This window comes from Rhinatrema bivittatum, chromosome 1 (assembly GCF_901001135.1).
Source record: "Rhinatrema bivittatum chromosome 1, aRhiBiv1.1, whole genome shotgun sequence".
Classification (NCBI taxonomy): Eukaryota; Metazoa; Chordata; class Amphibia; order Gymnophiona; family Rhinatrematidae; genus Rhinatrema; species Rhinatrema bivittatum.
This window is the reverse complement of record NC_042615.1, coordinates 622,042,212-622,067,606: the sequence shown is the minus strand read 5'-3', so window position 1 is coordinate 622,067,606 and position 25,395 is coordinate 622,042,212. Positions and strand designations below refer to the sequence as shown.

At 42.4% G+C, this 25,395-nt stretch overlaps 1 protein-coding gene across 1 annotated transcript in view; it reads left to right on the top strand.

Annotated features, from left to right (window-relative positions):
* Positions 1–956: 956 nt before the first annotated feature.
* The window catches only part of LOC115073295 (adenomatous polyposis coli protein-like), a 459,579-nt gene continuing 435,140 nt past the window's right edge, over positions 957–25,395 (top strand). The window contains 1 exon segment of the mRNA XM_029571606.1: positions 957–1,183. The gene's annotated coding sequence lies outside the window, so the exon portion shown is untranslated.

Genomic DNA, 25,395 nt, shown 5'->3' with positions numbered 1-25,395 from the left:
GGGGGGTTCTGTGTACCCGGGTGAAGACCTTATTCAGACTCCTGCCGCTACACCTCGCCCTCTGAGTCTTGGCTCCGCCTGCCAACCTGCTCCGCCCCTCGGGGTGGGTTGGCCCAAGGGTCCACTATTCAGCCGCAGAACCCGGCCGCAACAGTCTGCTTATTGATGGGAAATAAGATGCTACTAGGTTGCCTTGCAGTCCGAAGGATGAGTAAGAAGTTGCTCCTGCACCAGGGATCCAGAAAGGAGGAGTAAGCTGATGTTGCTCCTGGGACTTGGAGGAAGCTGCTGTTCCTGGTGTGTTCAGAATGGGGAGAGAGGATGAATGAGCATATATATAGGAGAGTGTGTGTATATGAGAGAAGTGGGAGGGAAATGAGTGAGCGTTTGTGTATAAGTGTGTGAGAGAGAGTGGGAGAACCAGCATGAATGTATGTGAAAGTGAACATGTGCCTGTGTATATATGAGACTGTGCGCAATACCCATCGACTAATCTGCAACAATCTCAAGGTGACTGGAATTCAAAAGTTTGCAGGTATGCTCATCAGAAGCTCGAACAGGCGCTGATGTTACTGAAATACAATTTCCAGCTTTTAGTCCTAATCTGTAGGGAACCCGATGATAAGAACTATCAGACAGTCGCGCGATTTGTCGTTAAATTAAAAAAAGAAAAGAAAAAAACCCACCCAGCTAATCGGATTGAAAAAGTCACCGAATATGGGATGATTCACAAAGGCTCTTTTCCCATTCTGTGTCTATGGAAAAATACTTAGTGAATCAGGCCCATAGGGACAGAAAAAAACCCATTAAAGTAGCAAAGCCGTTTCTTACTCCGGCTATCGCGAGCCGCGCGCGTGCACTTTCTTTTATCACGTCGGCTGCCGGCACTGGTGCGCGCGCGTGGGGACGGGACGGCGCAAAAAAAAACAAACCCTCTTTGGCCCGCGCGCCTGCGCCGTAGGTACGAGTGTGTGCGCTTGGGGGAAGATGGCTGCTGCTGGGAAGCCAGCCTGGGAAGTGTAATAGAGGAGAGGGGCGGAGGAGGTTGAAGAAGAGTGAAGTGGGGCTAGTCGGCCAGCCAGTCGGTCGGGAATCGGTGGTTGCCGTGGCAGGCGAGGACGGGCAGCTGGTTATGAGTCTGGCGCTGAACGACAGCTGAGTAGCGGGCGGAGGCGAGCGGCAGGTAAGAACGGCTGCTGTGCATTGTCCCGTCCTGCTGGGGTTTCGCTCCCCGACCCCCTCCCCCGAGGTCGTCGGCTTTTGCACCCTTCCTGCAGCCCGTGGATCTCTTGCCGCTTTGCTTCTGAACATCACCACCCCCCACTGCACATTCGGACCAGGAAGTTGTCTCTTCCCCCCCCCCCCCTCTCAGATTTGAAATTAATGCAAAATAGACTTTTGGTTGTAGTAAAGTGCAGTTTATTGGGAGGTGCGGGCTAAAGTTCCAAAGCTCCAAATGAAGGTGAACGTGAAAACTTCCTGTAGGCTTAGGGGTAGTGGGGAGTCCCGCTGAACTGAAGCTCGCTGACTGACAAGAGTTTTACTTGGAAACTGAGGGGCTCACCCCATGATTCGTTGGTGGGTTTTCTACCTTTTGTGCAAGGATGGGACGTTTCCACATAGCCATTGTTGTAGTTAAGGGCCAGGCTTTTTTTTTTTTTTTTAATTATTCTTTTTACAGTAGGTCATGGGTAGACTTTGTGACAAAGGTCGTTGACAATTGACTGAGACATTTAAAAGTTTTATATTGCTCAGTGCGTACAAAAACACATTTTATATAATTTCTTGATGTCTGAGTTTGTGTAGAAATTGCCTTTTTGTGCACTTTATGTATAGCTATGCATGCCTTATCATTTGGCTTAAAAGGAGTCAATACTAGGAGTCTGGTACAGTGTTGGCACATGTCTTCTCTCACCTTGTAGGTTTTCTTTCATGTGTTACTTAGTTTAGATCTACCAGGACATTTCTCTGCAAAGCTCCAACAAAACTTCTTTGTCAGTGCTGTGTTCTCGGAAAAGGCTGGGGGGTTTCTGGCTTGCTCTTTTTGAGCTCTGGACATAGTGCTACTGCTGCCTCCTTTGCTGATGCCATCAACAAAGGCTCACTCCTAGACAGGGGCAGCACAATGAAAGCCTTGCATATTGATTTATGAATAGGATGGTAGAGAGAGAGAGCTGTCCTTTGCTTATTTTATCCTAACACTATTGAGGACTTGTTGAATCGTGGAGACTTGGATTGTTTTGTAGCTGTTGTGTATAGTATAGTGGTTTTTGTTTTCATCTTTCTCCTTTTTTTCCTCCTCAGCTGTCTGTTGTTGCCTCTTTCCCAGATGGCATGCCTAAGTAGTTCAGGGGGCCTTTGCCAGTGCGACGGCTGGAAGGGCACCAGTACACCCTTTGCATGACTTATTGGCTGGCAGGGGTTGCTAGGATGCTGGCAATCATCTTCCCTCTCTCCCTGGATTTGAGTGCACTACCTCTGCAGCACGACCATGCCTCACTGACTCTGAACATAGCACTTAATTAGTTCTATGTATTTTCTGTTACTGTCGTGATTTGTAAAAAGGGTGCTGCAAGCTGAGTTTTGTAAATCTGGTAGGCTGTAGTGCTGTGAGGATTTTTCTTTAGCCTGTATATTTTGCACATGTAAAGTGGACAAGTTAAACAATGCTCATAAGAACATAACTGCGATATTAGGTCAGACCATCAAGCCCAAAATCCTGTTTCTGTCAGTGGCCAATCCAGGATCCCAAACGGTAGTCAGATTCCATGCCGCTTATGCCCAGGCATAAGTAATGGCTTTTTTCCAAGTCTACTTGGTTAATTACGGTTTATGGCCTTTTCCTCCAGGAACTTGTGCAAACATTTTTTAAACCTAGGCATGCTTGCTAACTGAGTTTATCGCAGTCCTCTGGCAATGAATTCCAGAGCTTAATTGTGCATTGAGTGAAAAAATGTTATCCAATTTGTTTTAAATGTGTTACTTAACAACTTCATAGCATGTCCCCTAGTCGTTATTTATTATTTTTTTTTGAATGAGTAAACAACCAATTTGCATTTACCTGCTCTGCTCCAGTCATGACTTTTTTAGATCTCTATTCTGTCCCTTCAGCTGTCTCTTCAAGGTGAAGAGCTCTAACCTCTTTAGTCTTTCCTTTTAGTGGAGCCATTCCACCCCCTTTATCTTTTTAGTTGCTCTTCTCTGTACCTTTTCTAATTCTGCTATATCATTTTTGAGATGTGGTGACCAGAATTGCACCATGGAGCAATACAGAGGCATTAGTTTTCTCTGTTTTATTTTCCATTCCTTTCCTAATAATTCCTAGCATTCTATTTGCTTTCTTAGCTGCTGCCACATACTGAGCAGAGGATTTCAATGATGATGCCTAGATCCTTTTCCTGGAGGGTGACTCTCAATGTGGAGCCTTGCTTCATGTAACTATCATTTGGATTGCTCTTCCCTATGTGCATTACTTTGCATTTGTCCACATTAAATGTCACCTGCCATTTGGATGCCCAGTCTTGCAATGTCTCACAATCCTCTTGTGATTTAACAACTTTGAATAATTTTGTATCAGCAAATATGATCATCTCACTCGTCCCCATAAGAACATAAGAAATTGCCTTACTGGGTCAGACCAAGAGTGGCCAAGCCAGGCTACAAGTACTTGGCAAGTACCCAAAAACTAAGTATATCCCACGCTATTGATGCTAGTAATAGTGGTTATTTTCTAAGTCAGCTTGATTAATAACAGGTAATGGACTTCTCCTCCAAGAACTTATCTAAACCTTTTTTAAACCCAGTTACACTAACTGCACTAACCACATCCCCTGGCAACAAATTCCAGAGTTTAATTATGCGTTGTGAAAAAGAATTTTCTCTGATTAGTTTTAAATGTGCTACATGGTAACTTCATGGAGTGTCTCCTAGTCTTTCTATTATCTGAAAGACTAAATAACTGATTCACATTTACCCAGTCTACACCTCTCATGATTTTAAAGATCTCTATCATATCCCCCCTCAGCCGTCTCTTCTCCAAGCTGAAAAGTCCTAACCTCTTTAGTCTTTCCTCATAGGGGAGCTGTTCCATTCCCCTTATCATTTTGGTCGCCCTTCTCTGTACCTTCTCCATTGCAGTTATATCTTTTTTGAGTTGCGGCGACCAGAATTGTACACAGTATTCAAGGTGAGGGTCTCACCATGGAGCGATACAGAGGCATTATGACATTTTCCATTTTATTAACCATTCCCTTCCTAATAATTCCCAACATTCTGTTTGCTTTTTTCACTGCCTCCGCACACTGAACCGATGATTTCAATGTGTTATCCACTATGACGCCTAGATCTTTCTTGGGTGGTAGCACCTAATATGGAACCTAACATTGTGTAACTATAGCATGGGTTATTTTTCCCTATATGCATCACCTTGCACTTATCCACATTAAATTTCATCTGCCATTTCGATGCCCAATTTTCCAGTCTCACAAGGTCTTCCTGCAATTTATCACAATCTGCTTGTGATTTAACTACTCTGAACAATTTTGTATCATCTGCAAATTTGATTACCTCACTCGTTGTATTTCTTTCCAGATCATTTATAAATATATTGAAAAGTAAGGGTCCCAATACAGATCCCTGAGGCAGTCCACTGAGAAAATTGTCCATTTAATCCTACTCTGTTTCCTGTCTTTTAGCCAGTTTGTATTCCATGAAAGGACATCGCCACCTATACCATGACATTTTACTTTTCCTAGAAACCTCTCATGAGGAACTTTATCAAACGCCTTCTGAAAATCCAAGTACACTATATCTACCGGTTCACCTTTGTCCACATGTTTATTAAGTCCTTCAAAAAAAGTGAAGCAGATTTGTGAGGCAAGACTTGCCTTGGGTAAAGCCATGCTGACTTTGTTCCATTAAACCATGTCTTTCTATATGTTCTGTGATTTTGATGCTTAGAACACTTTCCACTATTTTTCCTGGCACTGAAGTCCGGCTAACCGGTCTGTAGTTTCCCGGATCGCCCCTGGAGCCCTTTTTAAATATTGGGGTTACATTAGCTAACCTCCAGTCTTCAGGTACAATGGATGATTTTAATGATAGGTTACAAATTTCTACTAATAGGTCTGAAATTTCATTTTTGAGTTCCTTCAGAACCCCGGGGTGTATACCATCCGGTCCAGGTGATTAACTACTTTTCAGCTTATCAATTAGGCCTACCACATCTTCTAGGTTCACCGTGATTTGGTTCAGTCCATCTGAATCATTACCCATGAAAACCTTCTCCGGAATGGGTATCTCCCTAACATCCTCTTCAGTAAACACTGAAGCAAAAAAAAACAAACATTTACCGTATTTTCCGGCGTATAAGATGAGTTTTTAACCCCTGAAAATCTTCTCAAAAGTCGGGGGTCATCTTATATGCCGGATGTCGTCTTATAGGGCGAATAATTACCGTATTTTTCGCTCCATAAGTCGCACTTTTCCCCCCAAAAGTGGGGGGGGGGGGGGGGAAATGTCTGCGTCTTATGGAGAGAATATAAAAAAAAATAAAAATCTAACAAAACCCCCCACCCTCCTGACCCCCCCAGACCTGCCAAATTAATTTACTACAACCCCCCACCCTCCTGACCCCCCCAAGACCTGCCAAAAGTCCCTGGTGGTCCAGCGGGGGTCCAGGAGCGGTCCGGGAGCGATCTCCTGGACTTGGGCCGTCGGCTACCAGCAATCAAAATGGTGCCGACGGCCCTTTGCCCTTACTATGTCACAGGGGCTACCGCTGCCATTGGTGGACCCCAGTGACATAGTAAGGGCAAAGGGCCGTCGGCGCCATTTTGATTGCTGGCAGCCGACGGCCCAAGTCCAGGAGATCGCTCCCGGACCCCCCGCTGGACCACCAGGGACTTTTGGCAGGTCTTGGAGGGGTCAGGAGGGTGTGTGTGTGTGGGGGGGTTGTAGAAAACTAATTTGGCAGATCTTGTGGAGGGCTCAGGAGGGTGGGGGGGTTGTATTTAATTAATTTGGCAGGTTTTGGAGGGGTCAGGAGGGTGGGGGGTTGTATTTAATTAATTTGGCAGGTTTTGGAGGGTGGGGGGTTGTATTTAATTAATTTGGCAGGTCTTGGGGGGGTCAGGAGGGTGGGGGAAGCTGAGGGATTAGTTTTAAAGGGTCGGGGTGGGTTTTTTGTTTATCGGCTCGGGTGCAGCTGATAAAAAAAAAAAAAAAAAACCCCGATCGGGCCGGACGAAAAAAACCCCACGATGTGAATCGGAACCGGAATCAGAACTGATTCCGGTTCCGATTCACATCTCTATTACTGGTACCTCCTTCTCTGCCTCTCAGATCTCGCACATGCACGTCTGCGCCGCTTCACTGCAGTCCTCAGGAGCGAGATCTGAGAGGCAGAGAAGGAGGTACCGGTAATAGGATAGAAGGGTGGGCCAGAGGGATGTGTTACCGCTCTGATAGTCTTGGAGACAGGGAGGGCTGGGCAGGCAGGGAGAGCTGACCAATCCAAGCAGGATTTGTATACAACAACCAGCCAATCGCCGGTAAGGTACATCGCTTGCCGTGATTGGCTGGTTGTTGTATACTGGGTACCACATACAGTATGGTTATGTAGTGACACAGAAGGGTAGTCTTATACGGCGAGTATATCCCAAACTCTATATTTTAACTGGAAAAGTTGGGGGTCGACTTATACGCCCAGTCGTTTTATATGACGGAAAATACGGTAATTTTTTCGCGATGGCCTTATCTTCTCTAAGTGCCCCTTTAACCCTTCGATCATCTAACGGTCCAACTGACTCCCTCACAGGCTTTCTGCTTCGGATATATTTAAAAAAGTTTTACTGTGAGTTTTTGCTTCTACGGCCAACATCTTTTCAAATTCTCTCTTAGCCTGTGTTATCAATGTCTTACATTTAACTTGTACAAAATATCAAAAATGGTTTGCTGGTAACTTTATATCAATACAATTGGCCATACCAATATTAATTAAATGTAATATATTTTGTAGTTTTGTAGGACCAATACACAAAGAGTCTGTATGTCAATCAGACCCACCATGGAATGGTCACATTACGGTACTTTATTTTATATTTAAACTATTTTTTAGAATTTTTTGTATATTATGTCTTAAAATGTTCCATACTGCACAGGAGACTCAGTGCAAAACTACAAAATGTATTACATTTAATTAATATTGGTGTGGCCAATTGTATTGATATAAAGAGTTACTAGCAAACCATTTTTGATATTTTGTACTGTGTGTTTGGGCCAATTTGTGATTTACATTTAACTTGCCAATGCTTATGCATTATCCTATTTTCTTCTGTTGGATCCTTCTTCCAATTTTTGAATGAAGATCTTTTGGCTAAAATAGTCTAACTTCAGTTAGTTAGCCAGAGTGACTCACTGCTCTCTTGATTTACAAATATTGGTACCTAATCAAACCAAATCACACTACTTCAACACTTTTCCGAGGTGAGTAACTGAACTGAACTTTTCAACCTTTTTACTTAGGTATACACTGCTCCTAGCTTATTTCTAGCTTCTGGCTACTTTTTTTTTTTTTTTTTTTTTAATATACAAACACTCTAACTTCTGCTTACTAGCTGCCTTACTGACTGATTATTTAAAAATACAGTCTAACTTCTGTTTATTTGCTGCCTTACTGATTATTAAAAACACAAACACACTAAATAATATTACCAAATAGTTAACTTTGTTTTTTTTAAAAGTATTGGGGCAATGTCCCAAGCAAAAACTTACTGATTCCTTTCAGCCACCAGCAAGGTGATCCTCTCCTCGCAGTGCTCCCACTGGAATTTCTATCCATAAAGATTCAACAGTGCATTTTGTTTCCTGATTAACTTTTATCCTGTTTCATTCTATGCCCTCTTTAAAATATAGTGCCAACCCTCCACCAGTTTGAGCCATCCTGTCATTGCGAAATAATTTATACTCTGGTATCAGTGTCCCATTGGCTATCCTCCTTCCACCAGGTCTCTGAAATACCAATTAAGTCTACCTCTGCATTCATTGCTATACATTCTAACTCTTCCATTTTGTTTTTAGACTTTTAGCATTTGTATACAGACATCTCTAAGTAAGTTTTCGTTTCTCTTAACAACCTGCTTATCAATTGATGGGTGATTTGGAATCTTTCTGCTCTGTCTGCTGTTTTACTTAAAGGCCCTTGGACTATTTTAGCATTTATTGCAATCTCTCTATCAGGATGCCTTAACTTCCTTGCGTTGTTGATGTCCTTCAAAGATACATCATTCTGAACCATGCGCTTCTGATCAACTGTCATCTTTCCCTCATTATCTAGTTTAAAAGCTGATCTATCTCCTTTTTAAAGATTAGTGCCGGTAGCCTGGTTCCACTCTGGTAAAGGTGGAGCCCATCCCCTTGGAATAGGCTCCCCCTTCCTTAGAATGTTCCCCAGTTCCTTAACAACCCTAAAACCTATCATGTCATCCACACATTGAGACTCTGGAACTCAGCCTGCCTTAGGGGTGCTGCGTGTGGAATGGGAAGCATTTCTGAGAATGCAATCCTGGAGGTTCTGGATTTCAATTTCCTATCTAAGAGGCTAACTTTAGCCTCCAGAACCTCCCTCCTGCACCTTCCTATGTCATTGGTACCCACATATACCATGACAACTGGTTCCTCTCCAGCACTCTCTAAAATCTTATCTAGGTGGTGTGTAAGGTCCGCTATATTTGCACCAAGCAGGCAAATTATCAAGTGATCCTCATGCCCACTAGCCACCCAGCTCTCTGCCTTCCTAATGATCAAATCACTAACTACAGTGGCCATCCTAACCCTTCCCCCCCTAGTCATGGAGCCCTGGAGCCACATCCTCAGTGCGGGAGGATAAAGCATCACCTGAAGGGCAGGTCCTAGCTAAGGGATCACTTCCTGCCAGGTGACCTTTATCTTGGGCTGCTAGACTGGAGTTGGGACCACTTTACTATGTCCCTGAAGATCTCCTCTATATACCTCTTTGTCTATCTCAGGTCCTCCAGGTCTGCTACTCTGACTTATTTGAGAGCCAGGAGCTCTTTTCACCGGGTTCACACACACAACCTTTTACCAATAAGTAGGTAACATACATTTATTTATTTTATTTAAAAAATACTTCTTAAGTGCCTTACTGATTACATCTCTCAAAGCGATTTAGAACATAATCATAACATTAAAACATTGTACACAATAAAACAAATCTCAACAGACCAATATTGCCAAAAACTGTTCTTACTAATCACTCACCAAGCCATTGACACAAGTCATGTTTTTAACTTCTTTTAAAACCTCAAAATCTTCTTTACGTCTCTAAGATTTTGTGAGAGACTGTTCCACATATCTAGAACAGTAAATGAGCATGATGTATTTGCTAACCTCTGCTGCCAAAACATTTTTCCTTGGGGAGTTGTAACATATGTGGTATTCGGTGCAGAAGACTGGATAGTGGTCATCTCACTGCTGGACTTCTGTCTCCATCTTAATTTGTTTGAGTTGATAAAGTTTTAAAGGCTGGTATATAGTAGGCATGTCTCAATTTAAAGGTTGCTAAATGCGATTAGGATTTTAAATTTATTAGGTGTTTGTGTTTTTCAATTTGATAACTGGGTGAGTAATGCTAGTTAGTGAATGAACAGCAGAAGTACTAAAACTAGTCAATCATTAAAAATCAGGGTTAATTTCATGTTGTTTTAAGTGACTAATTGACTTATTTTGACGCCTTTCCTCTTAGACGGGGGTGATAATCTATATATCAAAAAATGAGACTGGGTGGGAACCAGACTAGTAACTAGCTGGCCCAGGAAGCAGTCCTCTCACTTCTCAGATCAAGCAAGTGACCTTTGCAAACTCACAATTCAAACACTAGCAAAGAAATGCCAACCTTAAACTAGCAGACAACATAAACAGCCAATAATAGTGTAACCTTCCAAGAATTATTATTTTTTTTTTAAATTTTTATCTTAAGATTTAAACGCTTCTTCCCAGAGAGTCCAAACTTACCACCAACAAATGAAAGTTCACTCTCAGCACTCCTCCTAGACTGGGTGCGATCAGCTCCTCTGCCTCTCCTCCTGGTGTGTAGCAATGTGGGTGAAGTTTCTGGGGCAGCAATGTCCCCAATCTCGCCCTCCTGGCCTGTAGTAGCAACTCTAGTAATCACTGGTAGTGGCAGCAGCCCACTCTGTCTCCCTTTCTGGTGGACCCCGGGTTGGGAATCACTGTTTTTAGAGCAGCGGTTCTCAACCAGTGTGTCACCACAATTCCTGGTCCCCCACTGACCCAGCTGCTCCCCTTACCCAAGCGAAATAGCTCCTCCGCCCGGGCTTAAAATGCTGATAGCCTGGCCGGAACATGGTAGGAGAGATGGAGTCAGTGGCACCGACATGTTGTCTTCTTCCCACGCCCCGGAAGAGGAAGTGGTGAGCAGCAGGTGAGTGTGCGGGAAGAAGAGACCATGCTAGTGCGGGCAGCCTCGGCCCGAAGAAAAGAAGAGAGGCGCGGCCTGAAGGATGAGCAGCGCAGCTCGGAGTAAAATGAGGAACAACATCAACCCCCGCAGCTGATGAGACTCCTTTCTCGGCGAGGGCTGAAAATGAAGGAGGTTGCTGCTGCCTTTACAGTTGGGAGGAGGCTGCTGCCGCCGCTAGTTCGGGGGGGGGGGGGGGGAGTGAGTGAATGAGCAAGCATATGTTTGAGATCCTGTGTGTGTGAGTGAGATAGCATGTATGTGAATGATTGAGAGCCTGTATGTGTGATTGAGAGCATGTGTGAGAGAGAGCGTGAATGGAAGTGTATGACTGAGAACCTGTATATGTAAGTTTGTGATTGAAAACCTGTTTGTGTGAAAGAGTATGTGTGTGTGATTGAGATCCTTTGTGTGTGAGAGAGATCATGTGTATGTATGATTAAGAGCCTGTGTGTATAAGTGAGAGAGAGAGACGATGTGTGTCTGTGTGTGATTGAGAGCTGGTTTAGGTGAGGGACCATGTGAGTATGTGATTGAGAGCCTGTGTGTAAATGAGAGAGCGCAAGTGTGTAAGTCTGTGTGTGAGAGAAAAAGACAGCATCTATTTGTGTGATTGAAAGCCTGTATGTGTAAGCGTGACAGACAGCATGTGTGTAAATGTGTAATTAAGAGCCTATATAAGTGAGAGAGAAAAAGCAAGTGTATATGTGAGTGATTGAGAGCCAGTGTGTGAGAGAAAGGGAGGAGAAAGTTGCAAGTAAACCATCCCTCCTCCTGCTAATTCAAAACAATCTCAGGGCACCTGGATATCAAACGTTCCCAGGTATGCAGAGCAAAACATTTTTTTGTATCCTTATTTTTCATTATTGGGCCTTTGTGTCTGTTATTTTGAAATATTTTATTGGTATCTAGAAATTGTTAGTATGGTTTTGCTGCTATTGATTTTATATTTCTTGATGTTTCTCTTTTTCCTTTGTTACACTGCATACAGATACTCTGGCTTGTTGCAGTTTCCAGTTCAGTTTTTGTCTGCATGCTTCTAGTTATGCATTTTGGTCTCTTTATTCTTTGTTAGGTGAGGGTAGGCACATGTGATTCAGGTGAGGTTTTCTGCTGGCGTGTAGTTTCTGTGTAGGGCTCTATAGTAGCCTGGCTTGTTCCGTTTTCCTAACAGGAGGTGTATTGGTGTCTTAAGGCCTGGTGTAATATTTTCAGTGTTGCCTTTTCTTAGATAAGGTGTTTACTGTTTGAATACTAGAAATTGGTGCTGTTTTGGTGTGGGATGTTTACTATTTATGCAATTTCTGTTCAAACAGAATACGTATCTTTTCCTTGTGTCATTCTTAACAATAAAAATACTGGACCTTTTATTTTTTATTTCCGCCGTGAATTGTAATGAGCAGTGTGTCACACACGTGAGCGTGGTCTGTCAGGTGTGTCACGATGGGAAAAAGGTTGAGAACCACTGTTCTAGAGTATAGAAAACAAAACCTTGATAAATCAGCCTGAAACGTTTTGGAGCAAAGTACTTTGAACTGTTGAGCTGAAAACTGAACTGTTCAGCTGCAACCATACAAAAGACATTTGGAGAAAAAAGCGAAGCATTTGAAGAAAACATCTTGCCATTCATTAACCATAAGGTTGGATCTATTCTATACTTTGGGGTTTTATGGCAGCCAGAAATATTTGCAGGTGGAAGGGAAGTATGGATTCAGCTAAATATCAACATATCCTAGCAGCTAATCGGTGAAAAAATTGAAGCTGAAAAGAGGTTGCTATGTCAGCAAGCCAATGATCCAAATCATGCTTCAAAATTAGCCATAAAGTACTCACAGGAAAGAAAGATGAAGGCATTGGAATGGTCTGCACAGGCTCTGGACTTGAATATTGAAAATCTGTGCGGAGATCTCAAACATGTAGTGCATGCAAGGAGACCTAAGAATATTTCTGAGCTAGAGGAGTTCAAGTGAAGAGAGGAAGAAAACATTCCAAAAAACTAGAATACAAAGACTCTCTTAACAGGTTACAGGAAATGTTTGGAAGCTGTTGCTCTGCCAAAGGAGTTGCTACAAAGTATTGTTTGAAAGGATGTCCAAACTTTTCTACATGTCATATTCATTGTTTTATTATTTTCAGTCAATTTCAGAAAATAGTAAATTTGCATTAAAACTGCAGAAAGATGTCATATTTAACTTTGTACTCAAAGATTAATTGAAACGTAGTTTGACCAGGGTTGCCTAAACTTTTATAAACTGTATAGTACGTAAAAACGTAGACATTATTTTAAAGCAAAACTTTATTTTTGTCTAAAGAGGAAAGTGCCAAGGTGTGCATATAGGATATTATAGTGACACTGTTTTGAGGAGAGAGAGAGTCTCTTCCTACTAAAGTAGCCTAGTCAGGCCTCATGGTCACCAGCAGACAGAGTGTGCCTTTTGGGAGATGCTTGGCATCTTAAAGGCGAAATAAGTGTTGGAAGTTGATACTGGGTATTATTAAACCACCTTAATTTGAGGACTTCCTGTAGTGGAAAAATGATTCATCCTGGAAAATATCAGCGGGAGACCTGACATTACATAAGAACATGCCATACTGGGTCAGACCAAGGGTCCATCAAGCCCAGCATCCTGTTTCCAACAGTGGCCAATCCAGGCCATAAGAACCTGGCAAGTACCCAAAAACTGTCTACCCCATGTTACCGTTGCTAGTAATAGCAGTGGCTATTTTCTAAGTCAACTTAATTAATAGCAGGTAATGGACTTCTCCTCCAAGAACTTATTTTATTTATTTATTTATTTATTTATTTATTTAAGGGTTTTTTATATACCGAGGCACGTTTGCAAAACATCACCTCGGTTCACAATGTAACATAACTTAGCAACAAGCTTTAAAATAATAACATTTTATAACAGGGAGAGGGTTAACAAGGGCAGGAGAAGATAATACGAGAATTATATACATATGTACATGTTAGTTTTAACAAGTGAGTTAATCAAAGCAATCAGAATAATTAGCAGGGGAAAGTAATAAAGGGGAGGGGAAGAAGAGGAGTATACCCACAGAGGGTGGGGGGTAGGTAGATAGCAGGATGAATTAGCCATGCTGACCTGCCCTCCTCCCTGGCAGTCACTGTCTCTTCGACTCAACTACAGTTTAATCACAGACTGAGGAGAATCTGTTACTTTCCTGCGCGGGAACACACGCGCAGCCGCAGAGACTAAAAACCAAACCTCTGCTTAGAAAAGCTCCGCCTCCTGGACCTGATTGACAGATCCCATGACAGCATGGCTAAGTCATCCTGCTATCTACGGAAACACCGTTTATGGTAAGCAAACTTGCTTTTTTAAAACAGTCAACTGTGTGTCCAGTTTACAAAAAGGGGAATTTACCTTTACGCCTCTCCTTAAGTTATCGACTGATCTCGAATTTAATGACTCTTGGTAAAATATGTGGTCTACTCTCAGTTCTCTGATTTTTTTATTTTTTTTTTTATTTTTTTTTTTAATCAAATCAGATTTTACACTCACGTCAATGTGGATTCAGACAGAGGCATAGTACAGAGACTTCTCTGCTCAGACGTAGACTACTTGCTTTTAGAAAGGGACAAGGGTGGAATGGTTATCACACTTTTTCTCCACATGTCATCAGCATTTGATATAGTTTCTCATTCCATTCTGCTGAAAAGATTAAAATCATTTGGACTTGATTGGGTTGTCCTGTCCTGGTTTTGGTCATATTTAGATTCTAGAAAACAAAAGGTTTATATTGCTGACGATCACTTGGATTGTTTTGAAGTTTTTTGTGAGGCTCCTCAAGGTTCTTTGCTTGCTGTAGCACTTTTATTTATTTATTTTTATATACCGATATTCAACACATGTTATCACATCAGTTTACATAGAACAAGTTAAAAAATAAGGTTACAATGTAACAGAGTACGGGAAATGGGAGAACAAAACAGGTGGATAGATTTTTTTTTTTTGTCAAAATAATTTTTATTGCAAGGAGAACAGGGATCAGCGGCAATACATCAAGATACCAACTGTCTCGTAAAACAAGCTAAACAGTGCAAAAAGGAAAAACAGTAGATCCCTCAGTAGGCGTGCTCCTCCGCCAGTTTTCCATTTACCGCCCCTCCCCCCCAAACCACATTCCATAGCCTTGACCTCAACCAACTCCCCATCCACTCCCTTTCACACCTCAGTCACACCCCAGGCACACTCCAATCAAAGCACCCTCCCCCCCCCACCCCCCCTGGGTCTTCCATTTAAGGCCAGAGGGGCTTGTAGTCAGTATTGAGCAACCCAGTTTGCCCGTCATTAGGAATATGCATGCCAACACGCACAATACGTTTTGCCCAGTTTCCTTGTACCACTAAGAAAGTCCATAAATTCCATCTGTAGTAGGGAAACCATTTTACCAGTCCATGCGGTAATGGTGGGCGTTGCCGCTGGGTCAGCCCAATCAGCCAATATAGTACGACAAGCGAGCATAACTGCAAGGTGCTCAAATCTCATCTTTGATCTCCCGCCAGGAACATTGCGCACGTGCTGACTGGCCAATAAAACAGGTCCTGCAAAAGACATAGCCATGCCCGTGCACTTACTTATTGTCTGTAACGCAGAGACCCAAAAAACTTTGTGTGGTACAGGCAAACAGCCGATGGTATAGCACGCCGTCCGCTGCTCCACATTTACTGCACGAAAGGGGAGGGGCCAGCTTCATTTTGTACTGGCACACATCATCATAATAGAAGCAGTGAAGAATTTTAAACTGAACTTCCCGTAGGCTCAGATCAGGCAGCAGTTGGTGAAGTGCTGTAAAGCAAGCTTTCATATGCACTGGGGTAACCATTGTATCCAACATCAGAGTCCAGCGAGTCGCCAGGGAGTCCAGGCAATTGGCCTTGTGGAACTCTTGCCCCAGCTTTTTCCAGCCGGTGATTGTGTTCGCTAGACAAGCGGTATCGAATAATTTTGTAGCATAAGTGGACTCAGCCGCCAGTGCCTCAGAGGACCTTGAGAAGGATTGTAAGTAATGACGGGCTTGTAGATAGGCGTAAAATTGTCTGGCTGAGAGGTGGAAAGTGCGAGCCAAGGTAGAATAGTCGAACAGCGAGTGAGAAGTAGGGTTGTACAAATGAAAAGCAAACATCACCCCGCTTCTCGCCCAAGACTGAAAAACAGCCCTGCTCTCTGTCCCTGGCACAAAGCTGGCATTGCCTAAGAAAGGCAGCAGGAGAGAAGCCACCCCAGGTAAGCCGGCTAGCTGGCGCAGCCATCTCCATGCCCTGACACAGGGATTCAATAAAACCATAGCCTTGGGTGCAGCTGAATAATGCTTAAAGGGGAATTGGGGCCGGACATGCTATCCAACATCCCATTCGCACAATAATGATAGGATCCCGTGAGCCATTCGCCGATGAAACGCATCTGGCAGGCTACATTGTATAGTCGGAAGTCTGGCAAGTTGAGCCCGCCTTGTTCTCGAGGGTGCTCCAAAGTGGTATACGCCAGTCGGGCCCGCTTCCCCTTCCAAAGGAAGTTTTGTATGATAGCTCGAAGCTGGCGAAGGTCTCCAACCCTTCAGCCAGCAGGGTAGCATATGTAAAAGGTATAAAATCTTAGGGGTAAGTACCATTTTTTATTAAAGCGCAACGTCCAAATAGCGACAATGGGAAAGGGCTCCACACTTTCAGCTGCGCCTCTAAGCGGGTAAATCAGGGGGGATATTCACACTCTAAGCGGGTAATACAGGGGGGGATATTCACACTCTAAGCGGGTAATACAGGGGGGGGGGGATATTCAATTCGTATAATCTCTCCAGCCTCCTAAAAAGATAAAGCAATAAAGAAAAAATCAGAGAGTTAGATAAATTAGATAAAGAAAAACTCGAGGGTGGTTTTTCGTACAATCAGAAAACTTTTCAATATTTAAGGCCATTTTGTTCCCTTTTAGATTTGCATGGTATCAACTTTAGAATGTATGCTGATGATTTGCAGTTACTCTTCCTAGTGAAAGGGGATTTCAGTGTAGTTTTATCTAATATCTCTGAAAGTGGTTCAAGTGATAAATGATTGGATGAGTGAAAATCATCCTTTTTTGAATATGCAGAAAACAGAAGCAATTTGCTTTTTCACATGACTGGCTGGCTAAACAAAATATTAGTTTGCTTTCTATTATGGGAACAACGTTGAAACTGTCTAACTTAAGTGTTATTTTTGACAGCAGATTGACTTTTAAGGAACATATTCGCACAGTTTTAAAATCTTCTTTTTGTTTTTTAAACTTTGATTGCTAAGGCATTTAAAGTATATTTTGTTTGGGCTGTTGTCCAGGTTTTAGCTCTGACTACAGTAGATTGCTGTAATTCTCTTTTGATTGGACTTCCTGCTGTTTCCCTCAAACTGGTGCAGGTGTTACAAAATTCTGCAGCCAGACTTGTGATGGGGGGGCAGGGCAGTGGATGGGCAGGGTAAGGTCAAGAGTCGGCAAGTACCATAAGGGAAGATGGACTTGGGCAGAAGATCCAAGATGGCCAGAATGGGGGATGCCTCTCTCACTGAGAGGTATGGCTACCTGTTTTATTCTACCAGTAGCATATGCTCCTGTCAAACTGTAAAGACTGAATGGTACCTGGAGTGGCATGAAGGGCCCGCGGAGTGCTTCAGCATGCGTGCAAAACAACGGATCACCATGGCAAAACCAAAGGTTAACAGGTACTGTAAGGCAGGGGTGGGCAAACTTTTTTTTTTTTTTTTTGTGTGCTGGGGCCACATTACAAGTTATCGAGCGCAGTGAGGGTTGGCGGGTGGAGCATGGAAGGGCATGGCACAGCAAGGTGTGGTTTGGTGGGCCCTTGAGTATCCAGCAGGCTTCAGCGCCATCATTTTTAGCACCCAAGAGCCTCTTCAGTCATGGTTCTCCATCCTTTACCAATATCAGAAAAACCTTTAACCCAACAGGTACAAGGCATTTTCCCAGCTAGCATACTACCTAACCTCAGTGCAAATGCAGGCCATAAAGTATAAATAGTAAGGTGCAGACAAAAAAACTGGACTGAAAACCACTAAAAGCCAGACTCGTATGTAGAGCAATAAATCAAAAACAGAAATATCACCACCATTCCTCATAAAGCAAAGTCAAGAAATATAAATATTTATATTTATATAAATATTTATATAAATATTAATAATATATATTAAAATATATAAATATATAAAATATAAATATATAAATATAAAAAATATAAATATATAAAATATATAAAATAATATATAAAATATATAAATATATTATATAAAGTCAAGAAATATAAATATTTATTCTCTTGGTTACTTATTTTACCGTTTCATATTTATGTACTGTCCCATTTATTCACATAGGCTTATTTATTCACATTTATTCACATAGGCTTATTTATTCACTCCGCTATACTACTACACTAATTGGCTGAAATGTAAATATTGCATTGTTCAATCTCTCCCCTCTTCCAGCTCCAAGTTAATTTTCCCTGTTTTATTGTTTTATTGTAACTTTCTCACCCTTCAATTGATTCTCTGTATTTAAAGTTTACAGTTCTATTGGGAATATTGTTATCACGTTACCTTATGCTTTTCACACATTGTTAATTGTAAACCGGGTTGATGTGATGCCAGTCATGAAACTCGGTATAACAAAAACAATAAATAAATAAATAAATAAATAAATCATAACAGTGAGGGAACCATGCTAATAAAAAGCTTATTTCAAAACAGATGATAAATAGACCACCACCTAATAATTAAGAATAAGGATTAAAAAAATATAAACTTTAAACATTTCCCCAAAATCAATCAAATATTTCAAAACAGCAGTCACATCAAATACCCAATAATTAAAACTAATAGGGCTAAAAAAATAAAAATTTCCCCCTTTCTCTATATCTGGAAACTTTTCATTTCCAGTCACGCTGACATTGTAGACTTGGATTAGTAGAGGGAAGGAGAGGAGGGTACACAGAAACTTACACACACAGGCACTCTTCTGCCCTCTCCTCTTCTACTTCCTTGAACCTTTTCTCTTATGTCTCACTCACCTTCAGTCATTCAACCTCCTTTCCTCTGTCATTTAACCCCCTCATCCTCTTCCTTTTCCTCTGTAATTCACCCCCCACTCAATCCCCTTACCTTACGTCAGTCACTCACCCTTTTCCCTTGCTTCCCTCTTGGTCACTCACCCCTCATTCCCACTCACCCCTCAATCACTCCCCTCTGTCACTCATCTTCCTTCTGTCACTCACCCTCTTTTGTTTCTCATTCTCACTCCCTTCCCATTCAGTCAATAGCCCCTCTCTCCCACACACCCACTCACTCATTCCCTTTCCTGACACTCACCACCTCTCTCTGTCACTCACCCCACTCATTCATATCCCTTTTTTTCCACTCACCATACTCGCCACTTTCCTTTCCTTCCCCCCTCTCTCTCTCTTCCTACACCTCCCTCTCTGTCCTTCCCTTACTCTATTACTCACCACTCTTTATAGTAGGGCCTCTCCTTGCTGGTGTGCTGACGCATTGGGTCTCTTTGCATGCTGGCAAATGTGCTGACTAACTGGGCTGCCTTGCTGGCGGGGAGAGGAAATCCCACCAGTGCCAATGCACTGGCTTTCTCCTTTCTGGCAAGGGTGGAACTCTGTCAGCACTGACGAATGGGGTCTTCCCTTGCTTTTGGGGGAGTGGAACCCCACCAGCATGCCAATGAATGGTGGCCTTTCCTTACATTTAAACATGCTGATGTTCCAATCTCTCTGCTCAAGGATCAAGGGTGATAACTTGGCCTTTGGTGTCGGGCAGGCAGTTCGGAGCATCGGCAGGCTGCACATAATAAAAAGTGTCCAGGTGATAAGCGGGCCTGATTAATAACCTTTAAGGGACAGATTTGGCCCACGGGCCATTGTTTGCCTACCACTACTCTAAGGGAAGTGGTTTTGAAAAGCACCGTGAAGACAGGTGGAGTGGGGGATGCCTATTTCAGTCAGAGTTTTGTGGTTGATCCTACCAGAGGACTAACAAGAACTGTATCTGTGGTAAGGTGTGTTTTTCCTTACCAAAGATTATCCTTCATTCTGACCATATCTGGGCAACAGTTATGCCTGTGGACAGATGTCCCACACTATCAACTCCAGGGCATAGAGGAACTACGTAAATCTCTGAGGAGCAGCAGTAGATCTTCCTTCGCAATGCTTCATCATCTGCCTTGCCAGGACATGAGTTGAGCAGGAACTCCTCAAGGACTTCCCTCATCAGCCCAAATCAAAGCCACGGGGTTGAGTGATACAATCACCCTGCATTGAACTAAAATCTGCATTGAATAAACACCCATTGGTGCAAGGCATATCGAAGCACGGTGCATCTCAGACGATTGATACAGGGAATCCTTGATGCAAGGGGACCCCCTGATGCACTCGATGTAAACATAAGCATTGATGCCCGCAGGAGGTGTAAGTGTGTTGGAATCATGCTACATGTGCAGCAAGCGCACAGATAGAAGCACACCAGACACAGTCCAATGCACAGAACAAAAACAAGCATGCTTGCCCATTTGAAGCCAATCACTTCAGTGAAACTGATGCTTGCTTCAATAAACACATCCTCACTCTATGCTTTCATATAGGATCATTCTGACCCCAAGGCACCTGGTCTTGACATGAGCGACTTTTCAGATCAATCTTCTGGAATTAATTTGGGTCAGATGCGCTCTGTCAACGAATGCATCTTCTAGGGATGAGCATCTTAATTCAGACAACCTACCAGGTTGTTATGCTTTGTCATCATTCAGAGAATTGCAGTAACAAGACCTCACTGCAAGAAGGCTTTAAAGGTTGGTAGTACGTACCACACATTGGGCTGTCCTATGAGCCACCTGTCTTCTAGGAGACAACAGCATGCTAGCACTTTACCACAGCAAACTATTTCAATTGCATGAGTAATCTTTGCAACATTCAACAGCCAATAAATACTTTCATTGGGCGATTGATCATCATCTGACCTGTTTGTGTCAGAGTAGAGCAGAATACTAGATCAAGTTTTTTTTCTTTAATACTACTCAGCGATTTTGGTCTGGCTCAGTATGCCTTCTTCCTCGATTGGGGTTAAAGCATCAGATGTTATTCACTAATATCGTTTATTGCTGGCGCAATGCCGAACCTCCTGCAAGACCATGCTTGTTTGATTCTTATAGCTCTAGCATGGCCCACATAGATATTTGCATGTCTTGTGTGACTTTCCTGCAGTCCCCCCAAATATCTGGGGACTTGAACCTATGTTATTGACTCAGGATGGAAGCATGCCTTACCGTCTATGCCTGCGTTCATCAATCTCATGTCTTGGATATTAAACTCTCAGTAGTTGGTCATCTCTCTTTCCATATAGTGATTGAAGTCTCTTTGACTCCAGCTAAAAGGCCATCCACAAGAATGAGCTATCTCTTAAAATGAATTGGTTATTACAAATGTTGTCAACAGAAAACCTTGAGCCCATTTTCTTGTGAGCTTGAACACTACTGTACTTATTCCTTTTTTGTTTCTGACTCTGGTCTTTGCCACATAGTTGGTGACTACACAACTTGGCGCCATAGCAGCATATCCTGTTCAGGTACATGCTAAACCCATCTGTACTCATCTGCAGATACTGAGATTTGTGTCTAATTCTTACTGCTGGCTTTGTATGTTTTGCTGAACCCTCCTGTTTTGCTCATGCATGTTGCCTCTTGCTATATTTTATTGACTTTTCTTCTGTTGCTAGACTGCTGTTTTTGTGTATTGCTTGCTTTTTGTTTGATACTGTAAACTGCTCAGCATAGAACCACCCCTCCCCCCCTGATATGGGTGGTATATAAGAACCTGAAAATAAGAGCATGTGTCACATTATGCTCCCGACACAGAAACTGTCAATTCTGTGGGACTTGAATGTTGTCCTTTCTCAACTCTTGAAGCTGCCTTTTGGGCCACTACGGATAGATTTTCTTATGTTTCTGACATGGAAAGCATTTTTCATTGCATTTACATTACCTATGGAAGTTAGAATGCTCCAGGCTCGTGTCTGCTATATACCATACAATAAAAGAGCCTTTACAACCATGTTGCTAGGCTTCACAATTATTTGTCATATATGGCTCTAACAAACTTGGTGTCACAGTTGCCAAAAGCACATTATCTACCTGGATAGCAGAATGTATTCAGCACTTCTACACCTTAGCAAGCCTGCATATTATAGACTCTGTCCAGGCTCATCAAGTCAGAGCTATGGTTTCTGCTGTTGCTCATCTTAGTGAAATGCTTTTCAAGGATATTTGCAAAACTGTAATTTGGTCATTAGTTCACATCTTTACGTTCTACTACTTATCTGGGCAGCCTCTCAAGGAATGACAGTAATTTTGGACAAGCAGTTTTGTGTGACCTGTTCTCTCAGTAGTCTACTCCTCCATGAAGGAGTCCGGGTTACTTACTCAGTAAATGGTTTACTGCAACCTCAACTTGAGACTCCCCACAGATCATGTCTAGTTCAGCTCTGCTTATCGACCGAAAAAAGGAATTATCGTGCCTGCCAGTGATATACATCTTTTAGCCACACACACACTTCTTGAAGCTACTAGAAGAGGCCATGTTGGAGCTGGACATTCCTTAAAAGCAAGTTTGCTACTGTAAACCCTGTTTCTGTAGATAGCAGGACGAATTAGGCATGAGATGCTCACTCACCTCCCTGGAGAGTAGACTACCTTGCTATATATATATTTAGCTTTGTTATACACTCAAAGCGCTCTACTAGCTTAGAGAGACAAATCTGTTCGGTGCTGGCACCACAGATCGTGGGTGACTGAAAGATGTATAACACTGACAAACATGATATTTCCTATAAATGTCTGCGATAGACCATGACATAGCCAATTGCTATGACTGTGACTGGATATCAGTGATAACCAAGAGGAACAGGGTCTAGAAGATAGAAGAACTTTGCAGGTCTGTGAAAAGCCAGAATATTTCCTCTTTTTGGAGCAGAGCCTCCTTGAACAATCTCTGTTCCAAGTTTTGTAGGAGCTTCTTGAGCAAAGCTGCCCCATCTGCAGTGCCAGTTCCCTGATCAACTGCTCTGCTGGGGTCAAGCAATATGTTGAAGTGTCGTGATCAAGGTTCATGAGCCTTTCATCGCATATCCCAGTAGGGCTCATCTTCGCATAAGAAGAAGTGCCAAGTGTCAGAGCTGGTGGTGTAGTCTATGACCAGAACTGCACACAATACTCTAGAAGGTTAATATTAAGACCCGCTGGTGGGCGTCTATGTGCGCGTGGTTCCTGGCGCGCGCACACGGATGCTCCGATTTTATAACATGCATGCACTGACACGCACATGTTACAAAATCCGCTACCCACATGTGTGAAAGCTGACTCGTTCACATAAGGGGGGAAATTTTACTACAAGCGGGTGGCGACACGATAGGCCCTAATCCCAATTCCATTTTCAAGTTGTAATCCATTTTCAAGTTGTAATCTATACCACTCAAAGTTGTTATCGTGCCTATATGTAAACCGTTGTGATGGTTCTCCAACTTAACGACGGTATAGAAGAGTTTTAAAATAAATAAATAAAATCCCAGTTCCCTCCCAGTCTGCTCCAATAAAGGAGTGGATTGGAAGGGAACATCCTAAACCCCCTACCTAACCTGCCTCCCTTTTACCCTATCCGCCCCAACCCCTTAAACCCTGCTAGCTAACCTTTTTTTTTTTTTTGTTAAAATTTACTCGCTTTCCCGTGCAGAAGCAGGTTGCACGAGCTGGTGGGATCCTGGCGCATGCTTCAGCGGAACAGCGCTTAATGGTCTATAGTTTCTCGATTCTCCCCACATTGGCCATCCTTCAGACTTTTGGACCATTTCTGTTTTAAAAGATAGGTTGCAAGTCACCAAAAACAAGTCCGCAATTTCATTTTTCAGTTCCTTCAGAACTCTGGTGTGAATATCATCTGGTCCTGGTGACTTGTTGTTCTTTAGTCTGTCAATCTGATTTATTATATCCTCCAGTTTCACAGTGATTCCATCTTGTTGCTCAGAGTCATCATTACCAAAAAATGTTTCTGGTGTGGGTATGACCTTGACATCCTCCTCACTAAAGACTGAAGTAAAGAATTCATTTAGTTTTTCTGCAGTTTGTCCTCCATGACCATCCCTTTTTTTTTTTTCACTCTTTATTTTCAAACTTTTTTGAATTACAAGTAAACAAAAAAGGACATTACATTATATTGGATGACAAAAAGGAAAACAGCATTCCAAAAAGCAATATATTCAAAAAAACAGAAATGTTCATCTACTTAAGACCTCAGTTGGGGGACTAAGTCAATTATGAAAAAATTAAAAAGCAAATATAGCACAAACCTATTTTACAATAACTCACTATAATATTAACACAAAAGGATTGCTAAGCTAAGAAGGAACAGTCAAGGGTCTCTCTTCTCGATTTTGAAGAAACCCTTCCAGCTGATCAGGATCAAAGAAAAGCTTTTTATTTACACCTAGTTTTACAATACATTTACAGGGAAATTGAAGAAGAAATAAAGCTCCAAGAACAATTACATATTGCCTTTTAATTATAAAGGCCATGATCATCCCTTTTACCCCTAAATCAGCCCAACTGACTTCCTCACGGGCGCTTTGCTTCAAACGTACTTGAAAAAGTTATTACTTATCTCTTTGGCAAGATGTTAGTTTGACTACCATACACCAACTCAGGAAGTCTGTTCCAAGCATATGATGCAACCAGGTGAAAAACATGGAGTCAGGAGTTAGCAGTAGAGGAGAAGGCATAGATAAGAGTAAGTTGCTTAATGAGCTCAGTTCATGAGGGGGGAGTAGAGAGAGATGAGAGGAGAGCTAGTGAGCAGCTGCAGACTAAAAGCTCTTGTAGATGAGTAAGAGGAGCTTGAACTGTATGCGGGAATGGATAGGGAGCCAATGTAGTGACTTGAGAAAAGGGCTATCTGGGTGTAGTGACTGTGGTGAAAGATAAGTTGCACGGCTGAACTTTGGATAGATTGTAGTGAAATGACTCACTAGAAGACCTGTGAGGAGCAGGTTGTGAAAACCTAAGTGACAGGTGATGAGAGAGTGAAAAAGGGTTCTGATAGTGTGTTCAGAACGGAAGGGATGGATTTTGATGATTTTTATAGAGAAAGAAATAGCACATTTTAGCAGTGTTTTGGGTATGCATAGAAAAAGGGAGAGAGGAGTTGAAGATTACTTCAAGGTTACAGGCTGAGGGAACTGGGAGTATTACGGTGTTATCCACAGAAACAGAGAGAGGTAGAAAAAAGGAAATGAGTTTGGGGGAAAGATAAGGTGCTTTGTATTGGTCATACTGAGTTTGAGGTGGGACATCTAGTTGGCAATGTCAGACATGCAGGTTGAGATCTGGAACTGGATTCCTAATTAAATTTCTGGTGTATAGAGGTAAATCAGCATAAAGATGGTATTGAAAGCCATGAGAGGAAATCAGACTACTAAGGGAATTGGTTTACAGAGAGAAGATGGCCCAGGATAGAGCCCAGATGCATACCAATTGATAGTGGGATGAGAGTAGAGGAGGATTCACCAGAAGAAACACTAAATGTGTGATGAGAGGGATAAGAGAAGCAAAAAAAAAAAAAGTCTGTAATCCAAGTGAAGGCAGAGTATTAAGGAGTAAGTGTGATCAACAGTGTCAGAAGCAGTAGATAGGTCAAGGAGGATAAGGATTGATCACCTTTGATTTTAGTCATAAACAGGTCATTGGAGACTTTAGCAAGGGCTGTTTTTGTGGAATGAAAGTCGAAACCCAGACGAGTGGATCAAGAATGGCTTGAGATGAAAGAAAGTCAAGGCAGCAGTGGTGAAC